This window comes from Pinus tabuliformis, chromosome J (genome assembly GCF_031772625.1).
Source record: "Pinus tabuliformis cultivar Carrire ecotype Pingquan chromosome J, CPIR1, whole genome shotgun sequence".
Classification (NCBI taxonomy): domain Eukaryota; kingdom Viridiplantae; phylum Streptophyta; class Pinopsida; order Pinales; family Pinaceae; genus Pinus; species Pinus tabuliformis.
In genome coordinates, this window is record NC_142295.1 from 15,074,352 (window position 1) to 15,081,683 (window position 7,332).

The 7,332-nt window shown below is 39.9% G+C and overlaps 1 pseudogene; it reads right to left on the minus strand.

Moving 5' to 3' along the window:
• Positions 1–1,002: 1,002 nt before the first annotated feature.
• Positions 1,003–6,418, minus strand: LOC149225190 (uncharacterized; annotated as a pseudogene).
• Between the last annotated feature and the right edge of the window lie 914 nt (positions 6,419–7,332).

The following is a 7,332-nucleotide window of genomic DNA, read 5'->3' on the forward strand; positions in this document are numbered from 1 at the left end:
CGGACAATCAGTGTGGATCAGCATGGCAAGGAGAACAAGGTAATGTAATCATGGAAAGGGAATGAGTTTTATTCAAAAGGAAAACTAGAAGGCAAAAATAAATTGAAAAGGATAAAGGAATGTATGCGATTCAGAAAAATAGGCGTGCATGAAGTCGTGAAAGATAAGGTAATGGAAGATGGCTGCAACATAGGGATGATTTAGGCGCTTGGAAGGAAAAAGGTGAGTAGTCATGACGCAAAAGGATCTTTGTGTAGTGGAAAATGTCATGATATGTGCAGTGAAGAATTAGTTCCTTCAAGCGTCCAATGATGCATGTTTCATTGTGATTTAGAAAAATCACTTTTGCATTAGATTGTCTTCAATTCCTAGCACCATTCCTGCATAAAAATTGTCACCTTTGTGTGCCATCTCCATCGATCATTCCTGTATGAAGTGACTCAAAAACAAATTAGCTCATTTTCAAGAATTTATGAAATGTCCATTTTTTATTTTTTATTTTTATTTTTCGAAGTTACACTAATTGTGGATGAAAAGGGTGTCGCATTTTAATGTTGAGCTTTCTGCATAAGCTTCTCGTTGACCTACACATAACACCAATCTCATTTCACTTGTTAGTGTATGCATCCTAACTCTTGCCCACAAAAATAAATGATAAATTCCAACATACTTTTATTTCCCCCCAACTAGAAATATTGCATGTCCCCATGCAATGTGCTCATTGATTGTGCAATACTTTTTCAAAATGTTTTTATTGGTTTGTAGGAAAATTGAAAACAATTTTTATATTTAACACCAAACTAATAGAGAAAGGTCTATTAAATTTTTTATTTTTTATTTATTTTATTTTTTATGTAAAAATCCATACCTTATTTAATGATCAAAAGATTCATCCCTTCATAGCATTCGAGGTACGAATGTACGTTCCTGATTATCCATTGACATTTCTCCATTGTAGTCATTCTTCCACGAAGACACCTGGCCTGCAAACAAGTTTACGTTTCAAGACTTCTTCATCAGCTCCCGCAAAACCGAATTCTCGGCATTCTTTTCGGCCTCAACATTTTCTTCTGCCTCAAGGCGCTGGAAATAATTGTCGTAGGTGTACTCAAGGTGAAAACCCTTTTCTTCATTGTCAAACACACATGGGAGGAAGAATGATCTGAATGATAAATCATGAGAGTACAATTTTATTAACAACTGATATACATTTATAGTACATTGTTGTGACCGTTGGGTTTCACATCCCAAGGTCTCTTGGACTACTTTTGTCCATTCAGCTTCCACACTAAACCATTGAGGATTAGGTGTCCAACATTCCCCCCTTAATCCGAAGGGTTATGTATGAGTCCAAGAAGAGAGCTATAATACAAAATGTGCAAAAATGCATGGCAGCACTAGGCTGAATGTGCTCTCTGAAATGTTGGTATAAAGGGAAGTGCTTTAAGGATGACCACCAACACTGGAATGCTTAGTGCAGTTCCTGGAACTCTTCCAAAACTGGCAAGAAGTTGAAGTCTTCTGCTAGAGGAAGTGCTCCTATTGTTTTGAAGAGGGAAACCTTCAACCAATAAAGGGAGGTCTCACCCCGCATAAAAGGGAGAACTTCAACCTGAAAAGGGAAGTCTCAACCTGTGATGGTTTAAGGATGACCAACAACTCTGGAATGCTTAATGCAATTCCTGGAACTCTTCCAAAACTGGCAAGAAGCTGGAGTCTTCTGCTAGAGGAAGTGTTCTCAATTTTGTTCCTGGAATTCTTCTGAAACTGGCAAGAAGCTGAAGTCTTCTGCTAGAGGAAGTGTCCAGATTGCCAACTGAAGGCATGTTCACGGGCATATTTGTTTCTGGCTACAACTCTGAAACTGGTGTGGTAGGTTGTGGCTCAGGCTCGCTTGATGTGACTTTGAAGCTTGTAGATGACCATCATTTCCCCCCCTGTCCGATACAAGGTGAGATGATGGAGGAAACTCAACTGCAAGACTGTTCAATACTTTGGAACCAGTTCTGAAATGTGTTTGGAATATCTTCTTGGTTGTTGATGCCCATTGCCAAGAAGCGATCCATCCAAGATGAATCTTTGTTCTTGCAGGACGTTTGTTTTTGAAGCAACTGTTTGAAGAATGACTGGTTTTATGACAGTGCTTACATGGATGAAGATCAAAACAATGATCTTTCAGATGGCCAACTCGGTCACAATGTTGGCATTTCACAATTTGTTGTTGTTGTTGTTGTTGTTGTTGTTGTTGTTGTTGCTGTGGAAGAGGGGCAGAGTCTGGAGCAGCTGAAGCTGAACTGTCATGAGGAGCAAGTGAACTGTCATGAATGAATCCAACACTCTGAAATTGAATGGGCTTGGCGTAGTCTGGAATATGAAAGGACAAGTCCTTGTCATATCCAAGACCAGTTCTGTGCTTGTTTTGGACAAGCTATTCCCAAGGTCTGATGATGGGCTTGGGAAGTGCAGAATGAGTTTTTGCATCTGCATGGACAACTGCTGCTTTATGGGGTACTAAATCTGAATGAACTGTAACATTATTGTCTTGCTGTTGATGGGTTGCAGTCTCAACGTTCTGAACAGAAATAGGTTCAGAATGATGTCTATTTTGATGTAGCTCTTCTTGTTGTAGCTGTGATTCAAGCTGCAAAAAATCGATCTTTTCCTGTGCATTATATAGGCATGTCTGAATTTCTGAGAGAGATCCTTTGCTGATTTGTAATGTGTCATCAACAGTAGATTGTATAAGAGTTTTCATGAACTCTAATACTTCACTGATTCTGGCCATTTTTTTTTTCTTAATGTCAGATTTACACCTTAAAAACTGATCACAACTACTACTCAATGCAGAAAAGTAATACCCACTCACAGTATACAATAATATCCCTTATAAATGTCAGCAAATGATCAGTGTGCAACCAGCAAGCACTAATTACAATCCATTACATAAAACATGACCAGCAATATGTTCTAACAATACAACTGACTAAACTTTTCTCCATAAAAGATTACAATCAGCCCACCAAACTCTTTATGCAGCAGTCGAATCAAGGAATCAATGCACTATAATGAGATTTAAATACAATGCCACACTAGGGCAGCAGCAACTGCAAACTTGCTTGGATCCTTCAAGTACTCCTTCACTTTCAAATCAGAAATGATGGCTATCAAAACTTCAATAATTATAACACCATGTCATGGGCAGGATTCGAATAATCATATGCTTTTACTGGGGTACAAATTAATATTCTCTGATCTTGCCACTTTCTAGCAATGAAGAGAAGCAATGAGAGTAAATTCCAGCAAGGACTTTCAGACTCAGAATGCTGCTCCAACACTTGCTCAGGGCATAGGCATGGGAATGAGTCTCTAGCACGCTGAAACAACAGTGATAGACCTCTTTACATGTCCAAATACTTAGCAAATTATACAGTGCTGGTCATATATACCATAGCATTTTACCATGACCTTTCAAGAGCCTTCCAACCATGCATAGTTTTAGGAAAACCTAGAATGTTATATCAACAAATAAATTCTAGCAAATCAGTCCATGTAATAATAATAATATATAGCCCAAGGGAAGTAAATAAATGTATCTTTTACAGAGATAGCAGCCCTCTTGTTCCACAGGTGTTCACCTCCAGGAGATTAGAGAATACTCGACCCTGCTTCAGATGTATATGCAGCCAATTATTAAGGAGATTTGACTCTTTGACAGTGATAAAATCTGCCCACAAAGGACAACTCGAACACAAACTGATAGAACTTGATTTGAAGATGCTTTGAAACCAACTTTTCCTCTTTGGATAAGCTACAACCAACTCAACCTCTTGAAATAGGCTCCTCTTTGTCTAGACAGCTGTAAATATATTTATTGAGTTTTACTCCAAATTGAGATGCACAGTGAGAGTATAATGCCTCCAGAAACTTCTCAATCAGCAATATGATATATTCAATGATTTCACCATTAAATTAAATCACCGCTGAGCACATTACATCAGTCACTGGGAGTAATTTACTCACTGGAAACAACACAGAAGATACTAGCCATTTTTTTTTATGCTCACCATAAAACATGTATCGGCCTTGAAAATTAATTAACTCAGGTGTATACAATATATACCACATATATAAAAATAAACAATATCCTTCAGAGGAACATAGCTCATATGGGCGCACTTACTATTCCAACGCACTTAGCTCCAGCGTTTGCGTTTTGAAAGCAGGGACAAACACTGCAAATCCCACAGGTCGTATTTCTTTTTAAATGCCCACCAAATATAAAATGACAACTTGCACGGAGTAGACAATAATCGGAATGAATAGAATACTAATCGTTCCCACTATGGTATCCTGCTCTCGCATTACAATACCTTCTCTCGTGGGAATTTGGTCCTTTCAAAGAGTAGGAGAAAGGGGATGGCGAGAATTAATGACATGAATTCTCAAGAGGTGGATAGTCCTTCACCCTCCTCAACCATTGATTTTCTCACTCTTTGTCAGCGCCATGATGGTAAATATGGACCGGAGCCGAGGAGTGAAATCAGGAGTAGATTTATAGTGGTTACAACGCAACATATGGTATATATATTACCACGCAACACCAGTGACGATGGAGGGGACTGGAGCTAACAGTACAGGTCGACTGTGCATAGGCCGACTATGCGATGAGACTGGTAATCTTTGGAAAAAATGTACCGAGGGGAGGATACAATATTAATCTCTGGCACCGTAATATATTAAAAATATGTGGAGTAGGCAGTGTTCAAGATTTATTTGAAATAGTAGGAGCTTTCATAACCAGCATTCATAGCCAGCGTTCATAACCAGAGGAGGAGCGTTCATTACTGGCGTTCAGGAGCTTTGCCACGCCAAGCTATGATACGACCTTCCGTGGAGACCTAGGCACACACACCATTCCGCTGCACTGATACCATTCGACCTTGTGAAGAGACCTGGCTCACACACCATTACGCCATGATCCAAGCACGATTTCCCATTGCAATCAAGTGCAACACGGATTCCAATTGTAATAAAAAAACAATACAAATTGCAGTCAAATGCATACCAATACGCCAAAAACGTTTAACGCGTTCCACTCTGGATAGAGGCGTTTTTTTTTTGCAATCAAACTCAACGCAAACACACCGAAAAACGTTTGTCTACCTTTCGCTCTGGACAAAGGCGTTCTTCAGCAGTGTTACTATACCATGTCAGAATTTTCCTCCACTCTCGCAAATTTTTCCAAAAGCTCAGATAGAACAGAAGAGCAACCTTCGTTCAAGTGATCAAATCCCTCAAATTGCATGACAGCTTTCGGTCGCCCAGGACGTGCGATGAATTTGAGACAAACAAATCCAGCAGCATTAAAAATGCAGACTTTACAGGATGCAGCGTTAAAGATACAGTTGGGTCAGTCCAAACATTCGAGAGATATTTCAGAGGACAGAGGCATTGAGGCAATCGAGAGATAAAACAATTTTAATGGACAACGGAAGTAGGACAGCATTTAGGGGAACGTTTTATTGTTTTATGACAGCGCTCAGTCAGGACAGCGCTCAGGTCAGGACAGCGTTCAGGTGAACATTTTATGACAACGCTCAGACAGGACAGTGCTCAGGCGTTTCAATGTCAGGCCAGCGCTCAACTATTTACAGTATGACAGCGCAAACGTTTCAAACCAGGTCAGGATGACAGCGCAATAAAAGGGCAGGGCGCAGGTTTTATAAATGATATATGGAAAACAGACAAACATTCATGGAAAGACACCTTCTAGCTGACAGAGAGCCAGGTAAAAGGAATATGGCAGACAGAGGTCAGGTAACACAGAACTGACATATATATAGAGACCACAAAACAAGTGGCTCAAATTGGAGTAGGACCAGCGATCGCCCGCTCTGATACCATGTCAAACACACATGGGAGGAAGAATGATCTGAATGATAAATCATGAGAGTACAATTTTATTAACAACTGATATACATTTATAGTACATTGTTGTGACCGTTGGGTTTCACATCCCAAGGTCTCTTGGACTCCTTTTGTCCATTCATCTTCCACACTAACCCATTGAGGATTAGGTGTCCAACATTCATCATAAAACATGATATGGCAGTGCCATTGCCATACGTGGAAGCCAGATTCTGCCTTCTTCGTAGTGGCAACACAGATGTGATGCTCCCCAACCTTGACAGAATTGCAAGAATTGGGCTTCAATTTGTCCCCTTTGCCACTTAACATCATGCGAACGATTTTCTGTTCGAGCTTTGCCGTCTCCTTATCTATCTTCGACTTGTGCTCATCTTCGATGACTTTATCGCAAGCATTGGATATTAGAGCATCGGTGTCGAGACATGGAGGGCAGATCCCCAATCATGCTGCTCAGTCTGGATGCATCGAAAGGAGATTTGGGCTTCGACATACTTACTGCAGAAAATGCAAAACCCACCATAAACCTTTACCAGATATCGACAGCCAAAAATATTCATTTTATTTCAACGCTTGGAGGCCAGATGAATGTTTCTACATAAATCTGAGCATTGACCTCATTGGCCTTCTTCAACACCATATAATGATGCGAGCCTTTCTGCATCGCTTGAAGTTTGGGGAAATGGTGTACCAAGCCTTTGAGGGAAAATAGGTTCATCATCAAGCTGAAGATCGACGTAGCTTCAGTCTCAATATTGAATGCAAAAACATTGAATCCCTCCGTATAGCACGTGACTAATTCCCTGCAATCTCAATAGCAGCATCAGATATTTCAAAAGAATCATAATGGACAAAGCCAAAACCTCGTGAAAAACTGCCTCCTCTATATTTGATTTAGTAATAGAAAAATCCAATTTGACTTATCGTGTAGTTATTTGTTCCTGCAAAATTGGAATTTGTATTACCATTTCCTGATTTTCTGGACAAAGAGTCGGATTTTTAATTTATGATTTGGAGGATTTTGTGGGCATTGCTGAGGGAGTTGCGATAGCGGAGGGCATCTTTTCAACGATACGCTGGCCAGGGATAGAGGATGCGGCCAAAATCTCGAAAAATATTGCAAAATTGGATCCTGGTGGGATGTGTTATGTGCATATATCAGTCAGATGACATTCTGGCCTTTTTTTCCAGCAAATATTACAACTTCAACGCCTTCATTTATGATTGCACTCCTTAGATGTTTATTCATTTTGCAGGTTCGATTTGGATAGAAGCTTGAAGCAGTAGAGCAAGAAATGCCGGATCTCCACTTTATTAACTTTTTTTTTGTCAAACCCTCGTTTTTCTGCCACACCTGTCAAACAATTAAGGAAGAGTTGTTGCGCATTCACAGTTTATTTGCAGGTC